Here is a 24,249-nt window from a genome sequence, read left to right as displayed (position 1 = left end):
CCCAACCAACTTCATTTCCTCATCTGAGTTATGTATTTTTTGGACTTCTGCATTATTTCCCAGATCACTTCTTTTTAGCAATACTTTCATCTGTCAGAGACATAATGAAGAATGAAACTGAATAATCAAGAAAAATGTGTATCCAAATGAAAGCTTGGCTGTACAAATTCTATGTTATATCAAAGGTAAGTAGTCTGCTTTTTAAAAAAATTTTACTAGTTGTAATTTTTTCCACACCAAAATTGAATCAAGTTTCCACAGGTAAGGTTTGTTGAACATAAAATAAATGTTATCAGCTTTCTGCGAAAGGAAGTCTTTCTGACACAAAATGAACTGCCATATGTATAGCTGACTCCTGAAAAGGATTGTCAAAGTCCTTGTTGCCCTGTTTATTTTCCTCTTTATTTTTGTACTTAGTGAAGATGTACTGTGGTGAAAAACTTTGAAAAGTATATACCCTTTTAGAATCGAAATTGGTTTGTTTTGTTTTTTTAAGGATCCGGTCTTGAGGAATTGTTTCTGGAGGGTCACCATGTGGATAAAGTGATAATGTAATAATTGTCTTTATTAATTAAAAGTTCCTATTCGCTATGTTTGCAGAAAAATATTTTAAAACATCACTCTGAAAAGTGTTTTACTTTCAGAAGAAAAGCAAAGAAGAGTTATCTGGTTTGTTTATATTTAATGGTCTTAAGCCAATTATTAGTTAGGGTGCCTGGCTTCTACTAATGGATCCATTTCTTTCCATGCTCTGGAAACCCATGCAAAGCAAAAACATTCTACTAGAAAGAATCATAGATCTTGAAATGTGCTGCAGCTGTAAGGCTAGCATTGCAAAGAGGGGTTGCTTACCTCACTTAACACAAATGAAATGCTTTTGTATGTTACATTTTGGGAGAAAGTGACATAATATAAAATGGCATTGTTTACCATTGAAAAAATAAGCTTTCTACATAGAATTTTAGATAATATTTAGGTAGGATGTATTTGATTGGAAAGGACATGAAAGGACATGTTTCTTTTTTCCAATTTTGTTTGCACATACTAAATTTTTCAGCATATGGTGTATGCTGGCATATTGTAAAATACTGAAAATAGGGACAAAACCAAAATAAGCTACGCAAACCATAAGTGAAATAGAATTGCAGATCAATCAAATGGGAATCAAAATAAATCTATATAGATGTGATGGGATTATTTATCTATTTATTTTGCATACAAAGTCAGTAATTGAATTCAAATCTGAGTTTTCATTTATTGCCCATTAAAATAATCAGAAAAAAAACAGAAAATGTGTGAGAAAAGAGAAAAAGAACATTCATTAGGGCAATAATTAAACAGCAGAATGAAGACCAAATCTAGCAGAAATCAATGAAATCAAAACAGACAAACACACACATGTGAAATGCAACTAGAGAAAACAATAATTTTGTAAATTATCCACAAACTATCTAGTGAGAGAAGGATTGTAAGGGAGCATGCCCAGGCCCTTTTTTAGATGTTATGGAAACCTGTTTGCTAAACTCTGGTCCCTTGCACAGACCATGTTAGAGGATCTACATGCAAAACTTCCCATAACCATTCTTGACACATTTGGTCAGAGCACACATAAGAACCATACTTAGCCAAGCCCTGAAACAGAAATTAATTACTTATTGAGCCCTGATTTGCACTTTTGCAAGGAAATCTCCTGAAATGATAAAGCAGGAATTATCAGTGATTAATATATTCTGGAGAATATATATTTCTCTGTACTGCAGATTTCATTTTGCCTGTGATAAGTATTTTTTCAAGCATCTGTAAATCAGCTCTGAATTCTTCCATTTCAAAGCCCACTATCTTTTTCAGATTTGTCTGCAAGATGCTTTGACAAGGAAAACTATTGCTCTTTATGACCCATTGAAATGCCATACATGATTTAAAGTGAAGTCTAAAATGGCCTCAAGTAAAGTCAAATCTTGAAGTTTGATGTGTGGCTTCTGGTATTAAATCAATGCCAAGCAAAGACTAAATACCTACATTTTCATCATTTCACTTTGTCCATTCATCACAAAACTTTGGGACTTATCAAATTATACCAGTTTGTGAACTAAGAAGCAGGAAAAAACAACTGCTATTTCTGACATTGATGATAACCTGTTCAAACTGATTGCTTGTAGCGAAATTGAGGTGTATGATGTGCTCCAATTTTTCTGTAAGATTTATTCTTTTCATTAGATTAACTGTGTAAGAAGACAAGGTTTTAAGGTCCCTTAAGACTTCATCAGGAGAATTAGTAGCTACTTTTATGGAGCCTCTTTGCAAAGTGAATGTGTAAAAATAATCTTCATACCCAGCAAAGTAGGTTTCTCTTATCAATAGTCCCACCACACAACAGAAAGACAAGGAAATCTCATGTTCTGTATAAATACTTTTAGAAGAGAAGACTAATTAATGAGACCTAGAGGAAGAAATGAAAACTTTTCTTGCATGTTGAGACATGCTGAAAGATAGGAATATAATGAGATAAGAGTTTCTTATACTAAGAAAAGAAGAGAAAAGGTGGAAGTAACTCAGATAATCTCAAGTCCTGTTTTAAATATAGAAGAATAACCAGGGGTAAACAGAGATTCAGCACTGAATAAAGAAATGTTAGAGGTAAACAACAAGGGATAAAAATACACTAACACCAGGCAAGAGAGCTGCAACAAGTATTGTAACTAATCTGGCTCAGAAATATGTCATAGTTTTGAGAGAAAAATGAAGTTTTTATATACAACGCAAGGAGAATAACAAAATGGAAATGTTACTGATGCACAATAGAAAGCTAACTATGCAGAGACAACAGAACCACAATGGGACTGGAATGGAGGGATATTGTTTAGAAAGGAAAGGTACAGGAAACACTGAATGGAGTGTTTCCACTGAAAAAAAATAGTACGAGCTAGCATGCATCAAGCTGAATTGATTTGGGTTAAAATAACTTTAAGAGGAATAGTAAGAAAGAGTCCATCACAGCAGAGCTAGGAGTCTCCTATGGTCATCCAGCAGCAGACATTGTTGTAACAGTATTAGAGAAATAAATACTGCTAGGAACTGTATTGTTATGGAAGACATTAGCCATACAGACATATATTGGAGAAATATCTATATCCTTAGTTCATGCTTTCAGCTTGGGTCCAAAGCTGTAAAAGGAATTCATATGACACTGATCCCAGATCTGAGCTGCAAAACAAATCCGAGCCCCTGTGAGCTTCCCAGTTCAGCTGACCACCAGACTGAGGACCTCTTCACACATTTCACAGTGAAAGCCTGAGGAGGCATATGAATTGTCTCCCTAACTCTAGCTAGTTAAGCACCAGGCAGGAGGAAGAATTATTTCACCTGAGGACACAAACAGGTATAAGCTATTATTTAATAACTGTGGGCTGGAAATTAACCATCAGAGAAGGTGGGGACAGGAGAGGCTCTAGAGCAGTTTTCTGACAATAGCTAATTTTTTGTGCCCAACCACATACTTTTCTTAGGGGAACAGATCAGTTTATAATTGTCAGTTACACAGTTGCGTGGGATTAGACCTGGTAAGTCAGAAGGTCTCTCTCTGTACTCTGTAGAAACCTTTCTAAACTTTGAAATAATCCTTGGAAGTATGAAGAGCAGCACCTGATCAAGAAGTAACAGAATGTTACCCGCTGGCACTCAGCCAGTTTTCACCAGGCAAGATTCCCAGACTCTCTGATGACTCTCACTGAGCATATTGGGAGGCTCTGGAGAACTTTCCTGTCCCTTATGTGGTTCAACAGTCATTTCTCAATCAAGAAAATACGGCGACAACACAGAATGGAAGCTTGTTCAAACTCTTAGATATCTCTGGCTAGTAACAGTCCTCAGAGGAGACTAATTTTAGTACCTAAAGATATCAAGTGAGTATCCAAAATAAATCAGAACCCAGACCAGTAGAAAAAATTATTTTCTCTGTCTTTTAACATAATACAAACCTATCAGTGACATTGTTCCCTAGCTCATCTAGAAAAAAGATCTGCATAAATTTCACAAAGCTCTCAGCAGTTTGTGCAGCCTTTCTTTACACACTGTGGACATAACAGGCTTCTTGGACAGTAACTGTACCTGAAATAAGTGTGTCTCCTTCAGGTCAGACAGCTCACTGTATTTAATTTTTTCACTAAGCTAGACAGCAATACATTTTAAGAGCTCCTTTACACCCAAGAGTGTCTCCCTTTTTCTATGCAGCATGCTGCTTGCTTTGAATTCAATAGCTGGTAGTCTTTTATTGTCAACATATTAGATATCATTATAACTTAGCACATGAATAGTTTTATTAGCCTGTCACATCATGACAAATAGAAAAGTTTTGTCAAGGGGAGTCAAAATTTCCTACCGCAAAGTCAATCTCAGGCATCGTATGTGCACCAAATGCCTTCCAAAGGGAGTGTTAACTGAACACAACACAAACCTAAAGTAGACAAACAACCCAGCTTACTGCAGTGAAATGTTTGATACAGAGCAAAACACTAACTGAAGATTAACAGCCTATTAAAAATGAAATCAAGCTATTAGAAGCCAACAAGCATGGGAAAGGTTCTTTTTGTCATTCAGCTACTATCGCATTTGATGTCGCATTAAATTGCCCATTGGGCAAAGCACTGAAAAGCTAATATGGGAATGCCTTGTTTATAATGTTCACTTTCATCTGTGAATTAAAAAAGCAATTCATCAATAACAAAACCGGTTTAAATGATGTATGAAGTGAACACAGCATTCTGCAACAACTGCTTCTTCCAGATAAGACCCAAGGATAAACTGCATCCACAGGGGGATGAAAACAAGACACCACTGGGTTCCACAGGCAAAAAGCATTTTACTTAGCATGAAGGACTCTTTATCAAGTGCAGTCATTTAGATAAATTATAATCAGGCTGAAAGAAGTCCTGATCTGTACTTTACCATTTTCCCATTAGCACAAAGTAAGGCTTTAAAGTGCAGTAATTTGATAACAAGTCCCTTAAATGCCATGCGACGTGTACAATTTTCTCCATGAACAATGACATGATTCCCCTAAGATAGGTTTAATAAAGCCAAATGAATCAGTGGTTTCTGTTAGTTATTTATGAAACATTCAGGAACAGCTGCAAGAAATGTGCAACTTCCTAAATGGGTTCCGCCTCCAGCAGTTGTGTAGACCAGATGGGAGAGTGACAAGCTCCACTTAATGTGTCACAGCATCAGCTCAATCATAAAATGGTACCAAACAAATCTCCTTGGAACAGGAGCCACCTGTTTACTATCAATACACCTTCTATTTCTTGAACGGCAACTCTTAATTTGTGATGTGCAACCTAAAAGAAGCACCCCTTCAATCCCTCAGCAAATTGGTTTCCTTTGAAAAAAAGCAATGCCTCACTCTTTATAGTCAACCTCAGGCAGTTTTAAAGCCTTTCATTTATAAAGCTTGCTCACAGATTAGTCAGTGTACCATCTTCCCACTGAGAATTTCCCAGGTTAATTATTCCAGTTCGGGTTTGGTTTGTCTTCAACTTTTACTTAGTAGTTATTAGAAACAGAAATCTGCCGTGCCTTCTGTTTTACCTCAGTGCCCAGAGCACTGGTCAGAAAGCCTCAGATCTGGTTTCTGCCCATAGCCATTATTTTCCCTACCCTGAACAAGAATATATGATGTGGGGTCTGTTGCAGCTCACTCAGGAAGAGGTGTGAGGGGTCTCCAGATGTCTATAATGGCTTAGAAATAATTGTGTTAGTCTGGGGCGAGAGACAGAACAATTTAATTAGGAAACATAACCTACGTACAAACTTTCCAAATAAACATTTCCATAACATAATATTTGCCTCATAACAATTATTTCTATTTGTCAGGAAGGCTTATTGCAGCGTCCTGCACAGAGGGGGCACTTTCCCTCTGTTTTAACAAGAACACAGTGGTATAAACATGGAGACCTGAACCTATTCATACTACCTCTGGGTAACAGAGGTGTCTAGGCTGAGAGTTCCATAGCATGTGTTTTGATGGTGGAGTTGTACCTAGATCTGTTGTGTTACGCCAAACTTCAGGGAGCTCACCTTGTCAAAAGTGTTTGGGAGCACATCCCTGATGCTAACATTCAACCCCTAGTAGGTCTAGACCCAGCGTTGTCATGTGTATGTCAAGGATCTCTGACAACTAATAAGCTTTTATTCTTAACAATTTGCAAACAAGTCACCTCTGCAGATGTTTAACTACCTAAACATATCCAATCCTGCTGATGTTTTGCTTCGGTGCCATTCATTTATAAAGTGTCAGATGCTCCCCATGTCAGCATCTGCTCATTCATGTGATAACTATTCTATTAGGGGACCAGGATTTCAGCCATTTGAAATTATAACTGCTATGACATTGACAACAGGAGTTGTTGTGATGGATGTCAGCCCACTCCGAAGGGTGATGTTGTTCCTAAAGGGAAATAGTGAGAAAACAAATCAGAGAGAAAAACCATAAGTCTTGCCAACACTAAAGGACAGGATTAATACTGTTTTACAGGATTTTTCCATTATATAATGCAGATAAGACTTCTTTCTCAGAAAATGATGAGGAAAATGATGAGGTGAAGGACTCCATCTAGCCTATGCCTTTATACAGCTACTGCAACTAGAGACTGGTTTCATTTTCATCTCCATGTACATGGTGTCTATTCCGCTGCAGTGGTATCTCAGTTAAATGTTAAACTAAGAAACTCCTGCAGGCTACCACATCAGGCTTCTAGAGAGGGGGTTTGTTTGCTCTTGCCTACACTGGATCTCTTTCTTCAGAAACACCTGTGACTCTGAATACTAACTGATATGCACTGTTGCTCTCCAGGTAAGTGCAGAGGTTTCCACTCTTAAGGGTTTTTGTTAAAATAGCACCAAAAATAGCCCTTATGTCAGGGTTATTCTTTTTTGCAGTATTTCTGCTTTTTCACAATATTTTATTCACAATATTTAGTATTTTTTTCTGAAATTATCATTTCTTATAGTCATATTAGTATGTGGCAAATTCAGCTGCTTAAAAGAAAGCATTAATTTAGTTAGGACTAATTAAAAACATAAAAGCAAATATTTTTCAATAAAAACTAGGTGGCATTGATATTTTAAATGAGATCAAGAAAATGAAGAAAATTGAAATAAATTTGTCATACCAGCCAGAAAAATCAACCAATCTTAAATTTAAATGTTTCACTTTGGAATATACCCCGTGTTCTCCTGAGAAAACAGTGTCTCCCTGTGATTCTTTTCCAACTCTCACCTGGATTTAGCTTTTTAGTTCACTTTCCCATGACACACAGACCTTCCTGTGGATGAGCAACATCCTGGTATCTCTAAATGATGAAACGAATGAAATCAGGCCTGACAGCTACAATGCTTGCAAGGCGCTGCTATGGATCTGCTGCAGGGGGTGAACTGAGTACCTCCTAAGAGACATAGTACATATGCATTGTGGCTGTGCATTATGCCAGGCAAAGATCCCCAAACACTGAGTTCTATTTTTTTAGTGTTAAAAATATTCTCTTCTTACTCAAGACTTGTGAAAATATTCGTTCCCTTTTTTTAAAAAAAAAAAAAGTGGAAATACATGCAGGAATAATAAAATTTCTCCTTTTGGCAACAGTTTATAATCCTGACAACCAACAAGAAAATACAATTAAATAATAACTATACAGCATGTAAAAACAATCCCCTATTAAAAAAAATCTGTATCGTATGATTGCAAACTCAGGATTATGCTGTGTGCAAATCAGCAAATGCAAAATATATTTCTGAACATGTATATAGAAATCAAGGGATGGAATTTTTTCACTTCAAGCCCCCACTGGGTCACAGCCAGGCTTGTGCCCAGCCTGGGTCTAGACTCTTCACCATGGCCTTGTCTTGCCACAGTGGCTGAGGCTGCCCTGGATGCTCCCCTCCACTCCCCAGCTGCCCTGCTCCGCGCTGGGGACAGTGGGATGGGCACCGGTCCCCAGGGAGCCAGCAGCACTCCCAGCAGCCCGGTGATACCCACTAAAATTCCTCACAACAAGAATGGCATCTGTCCCATAACACAAAAAGTGGGAAGGTGTTAACAGCAGAAATTAGAAGGCAGGAAACATTACCAGAGGCTTTTTATTTAACATTCATATCAAGGCTGACTTACAGCAATAATACAGGCAAGCGTCTTTGCTCAATTTAGAAAAAAGCTCAAATGTGAAATAGCCAGCAGAGCCTCAGAGTTGCTCCTAGGATGTGTCCTATGACCAAAGAAACGTCAGACCAGTTTAGAGCCAAATTCCCTGGAAGGTTTGCTTAAAACAAATGTTAGCATCTATTGTCTACATACTTAAATTTGATCTAGACAAGTTCTTTGTTAGAAGCCTTGTTTGGCCTGGATTCAGTCAAGTACATGATCCTGCGACAGTGTTCACTTCCATAAGAAGTTGGTAAGACTGCTAACGGTATCAGGTTGTCCGAGCACAGAATATAACAGCACCTACTATTCACTGCTTGCTGAGTGTTAGCCCTCACCCTGCAAGCTATGAAGAACATTGGCCTAATGCAATCATCTGGGGAAACGATCCCACAAGTGCATACAAATGCTTAAAAACTTTCTGTTCAGCACAGCAGTGAGATAGCTATGGCACTGGTTTTCCTGTGCCTCAAATGCTGCAGTCTGTTACACATCCTGGAAACGATGAACTAATCCTGAGCAGCACCAACTGCAACTTCCCCTGGTTTTCAAATGTTGTCACTTTCTTTTACCCCTCCTCAGTACTTCATTAAGCCTAATGCATAATTACCCCCGTAGTTCCACAGGAGTACAAGTTACAAGCATGCTTTAGAAAACTATTATGTCCTCCAATGAACTTGCTGTACAAAAAAACTCAAAAAAGCTATTAGCTAGATCTAGCTCCCTGACAGCAAACCCTTCTGCTGTCTGTTACCAAATTTATTTTAAACGGCATTGCAGCTGAGAGGCACGATGCTAGCTTAAAAATCTCTGTCCGTGCCAAACTCGGCTGTGGTGCCAATCATTTGTTGTGACTGATCTCATATAAATGACAGAATATGGACAAGCAGGCTTTTAAAGAAAGGAATAAAAGAACTGAAAAAAGGCACATTGGAAATTCTTTCAAGGACAAGGGATAGCATAAAGGCAGCAGCGGAGATGAGTAGAAAAACAGATAGGAAAAGTTAGGTGATGCTTAACAGGAATTCAAGTCTCTGACAGGCACTCTGATCCACTGCACTGAAAATTGATTTGCTGTGAATTGGTAACTGTTACACTGGCAAATCTGAAAACATTTAAAACATTAAAAGCAAAATATCATTAAAGATTTCCAGTTATCTAATGTTTGTGTAACACCTGTGGCAATCTCACCTCAGAATCTTGAATGCAAAGAGGTGTCTGGCATGATCCTTTTAACAGTTAGTACTTCATTAAGTATTAATTTACTGTTCTGTACTGTATTGTTTTAATTATATAATTATTAATAATATGCAACATCTTTGACAAGCAGTCTGTCAATACTGCAGAGAGAACAAGTCAGTTTGTATGTGGCACCCTCATAACCTTTGTTATTAAAAACCTTTGTTATTAAAAAAATGTTATAAAACATTAATCAAATTCACCTGTTGTTTTAATAAAATACAATTAACACTATTTGTTGTAATTAATTTTTTTTTCACGCTGCTGACATCAGTTACCTAAGAATCGGAAAAGATTCTTCTCTTGATGCTTTTTAACTAAATAGCACTATAAGTCTCTGCAGCTTCACAGAGAAGCTCATTTTTAATAACACACAGCTAAAGCTCCTTGAAGGTTTCCCTTGTGAAAGAGAGATCCATGTTCCCATTTTTCATCTTTCACATAAATTATTAAGCAAACCCAAACCCAATATTTGTTTGCTCCTCCTAAGAGGAAGTCATTAAAAATTTTCTTTTGCTCCATAAAATCACTGGCACAGTCTTTACCTGGACTGATTCGGTACCTTACAGAAGTTGTAGTCTAGATATCTCAAATTTCCATTCTCCACTAGAGCAACTGTGTTTCCAAAGATAACTTGTAAGGGTTCAAAGCTGCTGATAGATCATGCATACAGAGATGTATACCAGTAGTATGAGCAGGTTTATTTTAAGTGGTAACTTATTAATTGTTTTTAGTACCTATTTAATGTGCATACTAAATTTGACCAGGAAGATCCCAAAGCATCCTAAACTACATCTGACTCATGAACTGCTGGAAAATACCTCTGAATAATTTCATACAGAAGTATAATCACAACATTTACCATTAAATTTAGAGAAAACAGAGAGCTAATATAAATATTATTATTGACTAGCATTCTAGGACAGTTCGCAAAGAATATCACATCTAAGAGGACAGCATTTTTTCATCTACAATAGAAACTGCCTAAAAGTGAAAAGGGCAGGTAAGCTTGTCCCACACATCCTTGATAAACTATTTAAAATGCAGTCTTTGTTACCAGGACAAAATATTTCTTTCACTTTATTTGCTATAGAATATCTCCATACAAAAACTAAGTATATTTCTGTATTAGTATTTGTAAAACTTATTTATCAGTTAGACTTATATTTTGGTAGACATCATCTGACAAGATTTGGGCACTATGGTACTGTGCAGTGAAAGAAAATTTAAGAAGATACAGTCAATGCTGTGGATTTCCCTCTAATGCTTTTCCAATTGATGATGAATAATTCATCCACCATTTTATGAGCCAAATGTTTGCATCAGTTCATCTCTATAACCTCAATAATTACCCATTTGTTGAATAGGTTGTTATTGGCCTTGTCAGCATACAGAGGCTTGTTCATATCTCATGTCTCCAATTCTCTAACAAGACTTTCTAAACTACTGACACATATTCAGTCCACCCCTGGAGTCCTACCCTTCCAAATCAAAGATATTGCACAAACACTATTTTGCTCTACTAACTTTCTTTCTTATTCTCTATTCTGTTAAGACCTGTCAGTCTTGGCTATATAAAGTGGCCTATAGCATCCTACATTTATAATATTCTGTTTAGCAGTCTTACAGTTTCCATAGAGCTGACATAGCCATAAAGGTTTACTTTTGCCACAGCTCTGAAAGGTGTCTATTGGGACAGTCCATTCAAAAGACTGCATTGGTCCACCATATAAAACAGACTTTTTTCTTCACTGGGTTGCAATCCCCAAGCTCTACCTACTGCAATAATCAGGCATCCGTAATTGTTCCCCTAGAGAATGACCGCACTCCCACTCCTCATGTGCAGAAGTGGAAGAAGTCCCATTCTTGCCTGTAAACATCTCAGTTCAGACAAATGAGCAGTGGTGCTCCGGGGAACACGTGTACATCATGAGCCAAAATAGCTTCAGTTACAATGCTGGCCTGAAATTGGTATGATTTGCTGTTTGCTGCATGTTTTGATATCATGGCTTGGCTTCCCATCTGATTAATGTTGGTGGAGAACTGGAGCTGGCCAGTGGAAGTCCCACCAGACTTTCAGTAGAATGATTGGCATATATGAGACCAAAAACTTGAACTACGTTCACTTTTAAAGTGGTTAGTCCGACTGCTTCATTCTGTAAGGTATTTTCTCTACTTTCTCAAGGAAAAGCATCAAATGATACCATTTTTCTAGCTGCAAAGACTTGGGCCTTTGTCAGCCTGTGTCACAGTCCTCACACACAGCAGGCATGAAAGACTAAGCATGAGCTTCCTGACAGAACACAGAGATGAATTTATCTATGCCACCTCCTTAATTTGGGAGAACAATGCTGAAAACCTACTTTATTTACGCCTACACTGTCAGGCGCACGAACAGAACTTTAGTCTTTTTAAAACTAGAATAACAGATCATTTCATTACTCCTTCAGACACTTAGACACCACTCATAAAGCACATTGTACTATTGAAAGTTTCTGCATATGCTTACAGTATGAATATAAATGTATCTTAATGCACGGCTTTTTTTCCTTTTGCAACTACTTTCTTTTCTGCAATAGGACACTGCCAATGAATCCACCACAGAATTAACTAAAAACATTTTCTGAAAGTCCAAGTATGGGACTCATGCCAGGTTATGCTCAATCCCATCCTGCCACTCTTCTGAATGACTGGCTTGTGTTAACCCAGTAGTAGTGCTAGCAAGACCAAGGTTTTATAAATATCCATAAAAGATTATGCAAGAGATAGTTTTGCCTTTAGGTCAACACAAGCCAGAAACCTGAAATGCATCCAAAAGCAGACACCTGCATCTCATGTCTATTACAATATTATTTTAGGAATATCATTCTGAGAAAATCATTAGAATCCACATACTGCAAGTGATCAGTTCTCTCTTCCCTTTCAACAAATCAGAAAACTGGCCCCTTGGACAGCTTCTCATATATCCTCAGAATTTCCTTTCTTCCAGCTTTTTACTGGGTCTCCAACCTTGTTCATCCTAAACTAATATCTGTAGTTCATATACCTGTTACTGCACTAGAAGCAAATGTGGAATAGCCTAAAGCTCTTTGTCATTACAGGGTCATTTCCTATTGTTCAGCAGTATGACCACTTGCAATCATATCATGTGAGGATGCATTCATGTCCTCAGATGAGGACATATTCATATTCATGTCAGTCACCTCTGTTGTCAAACAAGAATCTCTAATTCAGTTAATAAGACTAGAAAACAGTATCTAAAATATTCTTTCCATATTAATGCCAGGCTTCACACATTAACATTCTGACTATAACTATTTTCAAGGATGGATCAGGCTCCCTCCCAGATTTCTTGGCTGGCCTACTACCTCTGCTCTCCTAGAACTACTATCTGGAGCCTACCTGTACTCCCTGCTGTCCTCCCTTTAAATTGTCCTAACCCAGTGATCCCCATTTCATAGCTCACCAATAACACATAGTCTGCAAGATATCTAACTAATATTGTAATGTGAATTTAAATGTTAAAAATGAGGCTGATGGGAAGAGCAAAGTATGAAGTTACCTGAAATCTGTTAGCTGCAGAGATTCATTGTTTATGGACTGCAATAATTAGAGATCACTGACTTAAATGTCTTAGGTTTCTTTTATATGTGACTCAGGCTCATGTATTATTTTCTACCACACTTCTCTAGCTGTCAGGCTGAACTGTCCAATATTACCCCTGAGACAGACTACCAAGTTCATTAGCAGAGAGAACAGTGGCAAGCTGCTCTGTAAGAACACCAAGGCTGCCAGCGCTCCTGACTTTACAGCTGCTTCTGCGGATGCGTCCCTTGAAAGCTGCTGAATGTTCCTCCTCATTCTGCAGAGTCGGTATAGATTCTCTTTTTCATCTCTCTCAGCATTAAGTCACCAGAGGTCAACTCTCATTTACTGCTCATTACTCAAATTCTCTCTCAAAAGGTTGTGTTGGGGGGCGTTTATTGGATTTAAAGTACATCAGCTGAAGCACACTGCTCAGCAATGATGTCTTCCAGTAACTCAGGAAAAGGATAACTTCCAGTAACTCAGGATAGGTCCTACTGTAAATCAGTTGTTTAGAGAGATCACTGTTATACTGCCTTTATCTTTTCTGCATACATACATCTTTATCCAGCACTCAACAGCATGTTCCTTGCTCAGTCTGTTTTCTCCAGACAGTTTAGTAGACATTTTGAGAGTCACGATGGAGCATTAGTTTTTAGACTACTGCTTCTCCAATGCTTAAAACATGCTAAAAAGTTTTTCCACATATTATTGTTACCTGAAATTCTTTTGTTCCTTTTCAAGTCTGTTCAGTCAATGGCTTTCTCAAACTAGAAGCCAGCACAAACATTGAAGTTGTTCTTCACAATATATGCCATGGATGAACTGGGACAACTGCAGAGAATATAGGAAAGGTACCCATCTGAGTGTAACATCACCAACATGTTTTATGTCCTCCTTTTCACTATGTTCTGGTATCTGCTGATACAGAGTTCTTACATTGTTTATGAAGGAGAGGGAACTGAGAGACAAATATACAGCTAGCATAAAAACACAGTGTGTATGTAAAAATTAAAGTCATATCATAGACCGCAGTGCAGCTTTTCACTATAGATACATATTGGTGATTTACAAATAAAATATGTAGTATCTCCAAAGAAACTAGAAATAACTTTTTAACACTGACAAATACTGTTTCTTTTTTTTACCACACTTAAGAATATTTTGACCTTTAAAATCTGCAGAATGAACAGAAATTCCTTCAATATGCTCCATTTATTAGGAAACAGAGAAGGATTCAGAAAAGACAGGAAGAAAGTGATAGTCCAGTTCCAACTCAAACTGGCCTGCAACAATTAAAGCTGCAATGCAAACAGCAGCTGGCAACTTGGGCCCACAGATTTTTTCACTAATCAGACCAGGATACAGCATTGACTATATTACATATGTCAAAACATTAATACCTCAGTAGCTTAGATTCTACTTTGTTCACTGTCTTTGCTTACATGGTCATGTCATAGTTGTTACGGTACCTGCAATATCACATACTTCATGTCACAATAGCAATTTTAACCTTACATGCATAAATCATACAAATGTTATTTTTGTTCTTTACATGCCAAAATTCTTATTAAAGACACAGAAGTACATAACGAGCAATATCAACATATTCTGTCAGATTCTGCACTCAGTTGTATGGGCTTGCTAACAGGCAGTATTATCCCACAAGTTATCAGGGTAGTATTGTTATCTTCCCAATGGCTAAACAAAGTCCCTCTGTAGTATAACAATCGATATTTCAGACCACTAGTAACTACCTAAAGACTTCACTAAAATACTGACTTTGGAATATAGGTTACTTTTAAAAAGCCTAGCATTTAATTCTGTAGCCAGAGAACTAAAAGCTCAATGATACATTAGACAACATATTCACTGTGCATTGTTCTGTTGACAGGACTGTACATTATCTGAAAACAATGAACATATCAGTATCATAAACTTGAATAAAAGAGCTGAAGGAGGAAAAATGCCGAAATGTGGGTTTGACCTCTCCTAGGATCACATGGCTATAGTTGTAGTAGATGGAACCAGAAATAATTGCATTTTGAGGCCAGGAAATAAAAATGCTACCCACGAAATGGATGGTAAGTCACAAGATGATAACCAAATAATTTACATTGTTCTCAAAGTTCATCTACAAATGGAAATAACAGAGGACAAAGAAATATCAATAAAACCAACCTTCAAAATATATGAAAGAAAGCTCCAGTGCTTTTTCTGTAGCTCTGGATACAGCATCCATTTGTAGTATATTCCTAGTATTTAGGAGTATGATTAAGATTTGCATTTATAGGCTCAATCCAAGGCTTATTTAAGTCAATAAGAATTTTTTCTTCAGTTATAGTACTCTAGGGATTTTGCCCTGGGTTAAGGAAGATATTTTCTGGATAGCTAAATGCCTTCTACAACAGCAAGGCATGATAAAGACTTATTACTGTGCAGAGAGTGTGAAAGTGTGTGTATTTGTGTGTTATACAAGATGAGGTGCTATTTTCCCTACCCTGCAAGCCATGAAGCAGCATAGGATCTTTATATATCAGGTACTGTCAACAAATGCAAATAAAATCTGCCAATCTATATTGTGGTTCATCTCACCTGTATGGAACACCTTCTCTTCAGTAAACATATTACTTTGTCATAAAGTAGACTGAAATCATACTATCCCTCTCTGTATATTTGTACACCTACATACAGAAATGAGAGGGAGCTAAGCAAGAAATAATTACTACTTCACAGCAGTATCACTTAAGAATATTGGGCAACAATACTCTTAAAAGCAGCATGACTCAGGAACTGTATAAGTCAATACAAAAAAATCCAATTGACATGAAAAGGTCAAAAGCCATTGGACTTGCTCAGAACTATCAGAAAATAGCATATTGAATTGAAGCCACAGGAGAGCACTGACAGGCAAAACTTATCTCTCTCAGATCTAATTTGGCCAGGACATCAAGATTATCATTCTATCACTTAAAAAACTGGTCTGCTGCAGTTAAAAGCTAAAAGTATGCTGCACATAGTTGTTTATTTGTACAGGAATTACAGCCTCACCAGAACGTTACAATATGCAGAATCTGTGTCTTTTCACTTCTGAAAATTCCTAGATCTCTTCTAAACCAAGGAAGATTATGGTAGCAAAATATAACACTACAAACATACAAACTAGGGCAATTTCAATGAGCTTAAATTCAAACCTAGGTTTATTCATAAAAATCTGAAGGCTATTTCCCATGACATAAATATCACAGATTAAAAAGTCCCTAAACAAACCAGTATAAACCCACCATAGCTGTGAAAGGTAACGGTGAGAAAAAGGTGATAAAAACAGAAACAAAATCCACAGCTTTTCCAATTTGTATATCAGTCAGACAGCCTCCATTTCACACAATCTGTGCCGAATCACAGTTTCACAAAATTCTGTTATGAATGAAAAATGCTTCTCTTTACATTACCTGTGTGACTTTTGGAAGGAAAGTCACACAATAGGCCAGATGGCCTCCTGGGGAGTAAAGAACAGAGGAGGAAAGTGCTTTGTAATTATGTCAAAGCAAGGATGTGTAAAAAGCCGTCCTTTGCCTGGTTAGCCACACAAATTTTCACTGAGAGCAGCAAGCAGTGGCGGAGGAGGCAGTGCAGGTGACTGTTCCAGGGAAGCAATGCAGCATGCAAAGCACCCTTATGGCCTGTTCTAGCTGGAAGAGGAGATGCTAGAAAAGCACCCTTATCTGTTGTTTCTGGCCACCCAATGCAGCAGACTGCCCATAATCATCACAACTGCCTGAGATGTGAAAGATTTACTTTATGCATAAGACAGAGGAGAGGCAGCAGAGCAAGAAATATGACAGACATGAGGGGTGTGGAAGATGACTAGATACTAGAAACACAATCCCCAAAGAGAGAATAATATAACAATTACAGTAAATCAGGGAGTTTTAAAAATAAATTATCATTTAACTTGAATATTAACATACATATATATACACACATATAAATATATGTACAGCTACACTCATGTAGATGAGTGCTATACTCCCTCACAAAATATAGCTTTATTATAACACGTCTCATGTTTAATAGACCTGTACTTAGAATATTAACATAGACATATATGTGTTTCCAGTCTTGGGAAAAAGCTACAATAACATTAACAAGGATCAGATCAAGAAGACACGTGATTTATTTGAATACAAGGCTTTCGGCTAGTGATTATTTTAGGCAAAATTACATAGAACAGAACACCAAACTGTATACATTCCAAAATAAAAAAGCTTGCATACGCGCATAGCAGCAAGGTGACATGAATATGGAATTCATAAAATAGATAGTTGATATATTACACTAGTTACCTCTCCATTTCAGACACATACAGAGTATATCCCAATGGGTAACATCACTCAACAGAACTGATCACCTCTCTTACCTTCAGCCTCATATTCGCACTGCTTCCATCAAAGAGAAGATGGGCAATGTTTCAGAGGAGGAGCCCATTCTGCCACCCAACTGGGATGAGAGCTAAGACACTCGGGGCATGACCAAATTCTGTATGCTGCAGTCAGTTGAAGCCTCTTTCCCCACCTTATCTGAGAGTTTTGGAAATAATTGCATTTGAGACAAAACTTTCCAGTGAACTCCCTTTCCTGGTGAACTCCCCAAACTGCCTTTCTAGTTTATGTTCACAAAGCCTGAAAAAGTGAAGATTTCAAGACTACTGTCTCCTTAAGTTTTCTTTAAACTGGGGAGCGTACACAAAGAGCAGTTGTACCTTTTAATCTTACTAACCTTCAAATGTTTCCTCATTTTGAAATAAAGGATTCAGTGCATATGAAAAGAACAGAAACTTCTTGTTTCAGAAAATCTGTCTCTTCATTGTATATGCATCTTCCTAGAAAGGGAAACATCACTTTAATCCAATGAGACATTTAAGAAGGTCTTTACGATTTACATTAGTTGCTTTTCCTACTAGCTATTCTTTAGCTACTGTAATTATTATGTCAATAAATGTTAATGCTGTTACCAAAAACACACTCAAGACCATTTCAAAGGTAATGTTGGGATTTTTCCCATAACATCTGCCAATGTTTGTGTAGATAAGTTTGAGCTGATGTCACAGTGGAAAGGATATTATTATCATTGCTATTTTAAAATTCTCAGCTTAACAAAGTCACCTACAAAATTGATCGGGAAATAATATCCAAAAAAGAAAATAAGAATGGCTGAGAATTCTTCAGACATTCCCTACAGTGGAGCAAGATATGCTTTTTCAGAGTGCTGCACTGGCCGTCTGGACCTCTTTTACGGTGTTATGAAGGGCTACACTGCTCAAAATTTTATCTGTATTTTATGGAATGGCTAGAGGAACTAACAACATTCCATTAATCACTTATTTTTCAAGCAGTTTCCAAAATGCATTCAATATATCTTAGATTATAAGGTTGGGGAAAAGGATAATATACTTCAAGAAAAGGCTCTTAGATATCTAGAACCTGAGTTCCCAGCTAAGGAAAATACTACTCAGTGTGGATAGCTTCTGGACCATGGTCTAGGTGTCCTATTTGTGTTTTTTTCTGAGTGGAGAGTAGCAACAAGTAGATGTAGAAATGCTTGCTTGAGAACGATTTAGTGAAACAAAGAGTCATTTAACAGCATCTTTCTCCTGCCAATCTTTAACATCACTGAGCAGGGAACTCCCTTCCATACAGGAGTATGCCTGCCTCAATTTTCATTTACTCTGCAATTCCTTTTCTGCTGGAATCCTGTGGCTGCTTAAACTTGCCCTCAGAACCAGAGGACACTCAAAATCACCTTCCCACCTCCTCATTAGCTCCTGAATCTCACTCTTGTCCCAGTCTCCACCTCCATTCCCTTACTCAACTTAAAATGATATCTTTGTTTAAAATAACCCCACAAAAATCCTCTAACGTTGTTCTGAAACCTGCTTTTATGCCAGGAACATCACCATAATTTATTTACTCCGCTTAAACAGTAAAACAGAAAATACGACTTTATTTTTCCACGATCTTACATTTTGCATTCAAATTTCCATTTTTCTTCTTTATTTTCTCCCTGGATTTCATTTCTACCACACACCCAAGTGTAATAAGGCATAGTCGGGACTGAAGAACCACTCAGACCTGCAAAGAAGGAAATGGCTTTAGTAAACAGCACCAACTCCATATGCCAGAGACCCAGCAGTCTACAGCCTAGCCACAGCTTTGCCACTGACTTACTGTGTGAGCTTAGTCAAGTCACTCAATCTCTCAGTTTCCCAGCTGTCCTTTGGAAAGTATTAGTTAACCCTAAAATAAAAACTGCTGCACATGTGCGATAATTTACAGGTTTTATTTCAACACATAGCTCTCTTAAAAGCTTACGTAAATGCTTGACAGCATAGACTCTAGTCATGATGGACAATAAAGAGCTCTCTACTGTGGAAATGCTGAGTCTGGTTTCTGGTCATCCTACTTGCGTGTTAGAAACACCATCACTTAACATGCTAAAAAAAGGAAAAGGGAAAAAAGCCCTCAGGGAAGAATCTCTGCTGGTTTAGGAAGTTTTATTTAAGTTATATGTTCTCCACCTCCTCTCCCTCAAACCTAATCGGCATGTCCTATTTTTAAGACAGAAAATGTAATTTTAGTCAAACAATTTAAATTGGTCATATAGAACCTAGAGCTATCAGTTTTGTTGAAGCCCCGGGTGAATGGCACTTCAGCTCTATCAAATTCAACTCCAGCTGTGAACACCAATTCTCTCAAGGTTATTTTGTATCTGTAATATAACCCAAATCCATCAATTACATAAACTCCTTTTGGTTAAAAAGATGTAATAAATTGTCCTAGCTCTAAGAAGATGAGTTTGATGAACCTGTCAGTATTACTAGCACTTATAAACTGTGAATATTCTGACACATCCTGATATTCAGAACACGCTGCTACAAGCTAAAGCCTTAGCAATAAATGCACGGTAACTATGGGACCTTCCGCCAGGTACTCCCAGCCGAGGCAAATGTTTAATTCCCTCATTATCTTTGCTACTGTGCAGCCTAAGCAATAGCCCCATTCTTAAACTATGAGATTTGGGAAATAATGCATACATGTGCTGAGAAGACTGTATTTTCATATAATTCATTATTGCAGGACACAGATTAATTTAAATCCGGCATTTTTAGAATCTTGCAATGTATTCAAGGTGTTATGGTGCACTATTATTTTTTTCTAAAGCAGTCCAGGCAATAGCCAAGGTCTTTAATATCATCCCCCCATGGCGTTTTTAATAGCGAGGCAGAATTCAGATAGGAGGGATATTCTGGAGGATGAGGGATCTCTAACAAGGGAATTTGAGTATCAGAGCAGCTTGGCCAGAATTCTGAAAGGCTGTTCAGGAGTGTGATACAACAAATGAAGTCCCTTTTTTGTGTTACCTTTTCCAAAGGGGAAAAAAGATATAAGGTCTCATCCTGCCCTACTGGCTCAGGGAGATACCAGATAAAGACCAGAGGGAAATCAGTCAATAGGATAGAAATCTCCCCCAGAAGACCCTGTTTGCTTATTATTATTTAAACATTAATTTAGTCCAGTTTTGTAAGTTTCCTCACCCTTTGTTCCCCAACAATTTCTGTACCCTTTCGACAATTCAAATTAAGTTGAGATGAGGATCTCAAATACATTAAAATCCCTGTAAATTTGGTAAAATGCAATAGCATAGATGAGAGAAAGAAACTCTGAAGTGCTTCTACTGGCAGACAGGCTACAAAATTAGTTCACCCCTTTTAGATACCAAAGGATACACACAACAGACTCACCTTGGGATATAAACCCATAGGAAGCCAAGCTTCAGACTTTCCACTGCTTACCAAGCAATTGGGTTTTTTTGCAAATTGCTAAACTTACCATGCTTCTTTCAAGCTGTCCCAAATCTCTGCAGCCATACTGCTTCCAGAGACTGCTCAAGAAACCACAGACCCTTCTCACACCAGCACTGCCTCAACGCAAACCTGTTTTTGGGGCGGCATTCCAGTTCCAGAGTAAGTTCACGTACATCCTGCCCATTTCCCCAGGTAGTCTGGAGTTTTGCTAACACGGGGAATCAAGCTTGCTTTTACCACAGAATCAAGGTTATTTCACTAAAAGCAATACTCCTATATAATACTGATCATCTTTTTTTAATTTCTTGCCCAAGCTGACACAGCTCCCAGCCTCCACCTGAAACCTTTTCTTGTCCAGATGCATTAACAGTTCGTCTATGTGCTCTTTATTAATTTCTCCTCATAAAACACAATATTTTTGTCAGCTGAAATAATGATCTCCTGAGGTACTTGGCCCCAGACCTATAAACTGTTAACACAAATATGATTAAGGGACGGTCATTCTAGCGGGCTCAGTGGAGCCTTTGACGTGGGTAAAGGCTTTCAGGGGGCAGGTTTTCAGGGGCAGGTTTTGATTTGCAATTTACAGAGATACTGGAGGATTCCTATGCATGTTCAACTCTTCCATAATATTTGACTCTCTTTCATAATTTCCCAGTGAGGTTCTTTGTCTTTGTCTGTTTCTTTTCCTTCAAATTCTTTAAGCTTCCTTCATCGCTTGAATTCCCTTTCCTCACACAATTAATTCCCTTCATTTCGATATTTCACTCCTTCCTAACATGGATTCTGCCTCCAAAGCTAAGGGTAGTTAAATAAAGATTATATGTAACAGATTTGTCCAGGACACATTACTCTTTAAAGGACAGGTGGAGGAGACATTTGTGCTTTAATATAACAGTAAATACACACAAGGCAGTGCTGCCGGCAGCACAGCTACACTAACACCAAATTGCTGGCAAATGACAGATAGACTTTATCCTGAATCCTGAGTGGGGAGCTCAAATCTGTACTTTTAAACCTGTCTGGAGTATTCAGTACCCTTGGTGCAATGAAGCAAACACAGGAAAAATGTGAAAAATGTGGGTTTTGCCTCTTTGTCTCTTTCCTTTCTCCCTAAAAGTTCCAGCTCCCAATTAATTATAGATATCTACTCCTCATAATGACAGACGAATATTTTTTTTTTCATTGGAAACAGTTTGGCTTAATTATTTCTGACATTTCAGTCAGCACACTGTGAGCTTGCTCACAATTTTGCAGCATTTAAATAAATGAATGAATAAATAAATAAATAGCCTATCTCCCCAGCAGCTAACGGAGTTTATTCGGCTTCATGGTAACACGGACTACAATGGGCAAAACTTCATGAATAACCAGTTCAACCAGCAGTGGAAGAGCAGGCAGACAGAATCTATATCCTATTTACCACAGGACATCTCTCACCCCAACCCACATAAACAGATTTTAAAGGAAGTACATTCATACCCTCATGTTCCTGTTCAGTAAGCAACAACACAAATTTACAGGGAGGAAAGGAGACTGAGGTAGGGAACCAAATTAATGGCCCAAGTTTTTATTTTTTTTAAAAAGAGAGAGATGTTCCCCTGACCACTATTAGCCCAGGAACACTGCTGAGGCCAGTGTGATGAAAGGTCTATGGTAAGTGAAAGGGACAGTGGTGAATTTGTGGTGGTTTGAGCAGCCATGGGATCGTGGAAATCAGCAGTAAGAAATGTGGATAATGGCACAAGCAGTTGCCCGAGGGAGGCTCAGGGAAAAGGGATTAATGACCATCGAGACCTGCTCCCTTTCCACTCCTTCCCTGAAATGCCAAACCGCTGAGCCAGTTATCAATCAAGAATGTGAAATACATTGGTGGATTGATTGGGTTTGATACAGTGGCAGCCAGCTACACTTTTGAATACTCTTTGAAAACAATTTTTACTGTGCAATGCTGGAGAAAGCCAACAAATAATAAACCTGTCAGAGTAGTCACCAAGTGCTCATAAATACTAAAGCTGCTGTAGTGCCTTGCAGCTGCAAATGGGAACCATTCCAAAGCCTGAAAAATTGTCAATACTTAATCGTTGCATCTGATATCAATTCTAATTTAAATTTCTATTCTCTCTTCCCCCACGTGTTATCTTCCCTCAGCAGAAAACACACGAGTCTTAATAAAGAGCATGCTGATAGCATGCCTTTCCTTTTAGTGGGAAAGGTTTAGTTTTTTTCCAGCCACACTGCTTTTCTCCTGTAATTTATTCTGTTCTTCTGAGCCCTTTATTCTGAATGCCGGTTTCAGGTTCAAAGTGGCATGTTTTCAAATGAGAGAATGAGTCTATACAATAACCAAAGAGGATGTGGCCCACTATCTAGTCTTTACTCAGACAAAACTGAGTCAGGGGGATTTTGCTCGACCAAAGGCAGATGAGAAGCTCAGAGTCACAGTATTTTATGTCGCCTTTGCTACACAGAAAGCAGGAAGAAGTTTTTCACTTCATATCAACAGGTTGCCCTCCCACTTCTGCAATGGACAAAGGACTAAAAGAAGGAGACCTTGATATCTTTAGGGACTTGAGCCTGTACAGCAGACGTGTGGTTTTGCAGTATTTTTGGTCTTACACGTTGTGTACCAGGCCTAATGAAGCCCTGATCATTCAGTTTTAAAAACACCCTTTAAAGAAATCCTCATCAAACACAGAATCTGTGGAAAATATGCAGCTTTTTGCCATAGCTTATTGAAGTGTGTCCCATGGTTTGCAGACAGAGCTGTGCCCTTTTTTCTAACCCTTCATCACATCAGTGGACCCCAACAAAAGCTTCATGGAGCCCAACTGAAGGAGGCATTGCTACCATGGCACATGAAATCTCTCTCAAATATTTTTTATTTTTTTTTACCATAGATGGGTCCATCACACTAGAGTAACCCCCCTCTATACAGACCAAGAGGACACATTCTGGACTTGAATAAGGATCATACAATTTCAGATACCATCTTTGTATTTTTATAGTACTTGCTTTCACAAATGACTCTTCACAATCTTTAATAATTACAGTTTATAACTCAGGGGAAAAAATGCCAGGTTTTGTGAAAACATAGGGAATATATTGCTCAACAACATAAGAAGAGCCACGCTGTCTCAGCTGAAAGATCCATCCAACCCAGTCTTCTGCCTCTTATCAGTGGCCAACAGTACACATGCAGGGGAGGAGCATGGAGTAAAGGCAGCATGATTCTCCTCCTCTTACATGCTCTTGTCAATCAGCAATGAGCTCCTTAAAAAAATCTGCTCCTGTAAGCTTTCTTGTAAATTCTTTGTGTTCAAGGCAGTGAGCAACTTCTCTAAACCTTTTTGTGAATTTATGATAT

Source organism: Ciconia boyciana, chromosome 5 (genome assembly GCF_034638445.1).
Source record: "Ciconia boyciana chromosome 5, ASM3463844v1, whole genome shotgun sequence".
Lineage (NCBI taxonomy): Eukaryota > Metazoa > Chordata > Aves > Ciconiiformes > Ciconiidae > Ciconia > Ciconia boyciana.
Note: the sequence above shows the minus strand (reverse complement) of the source record.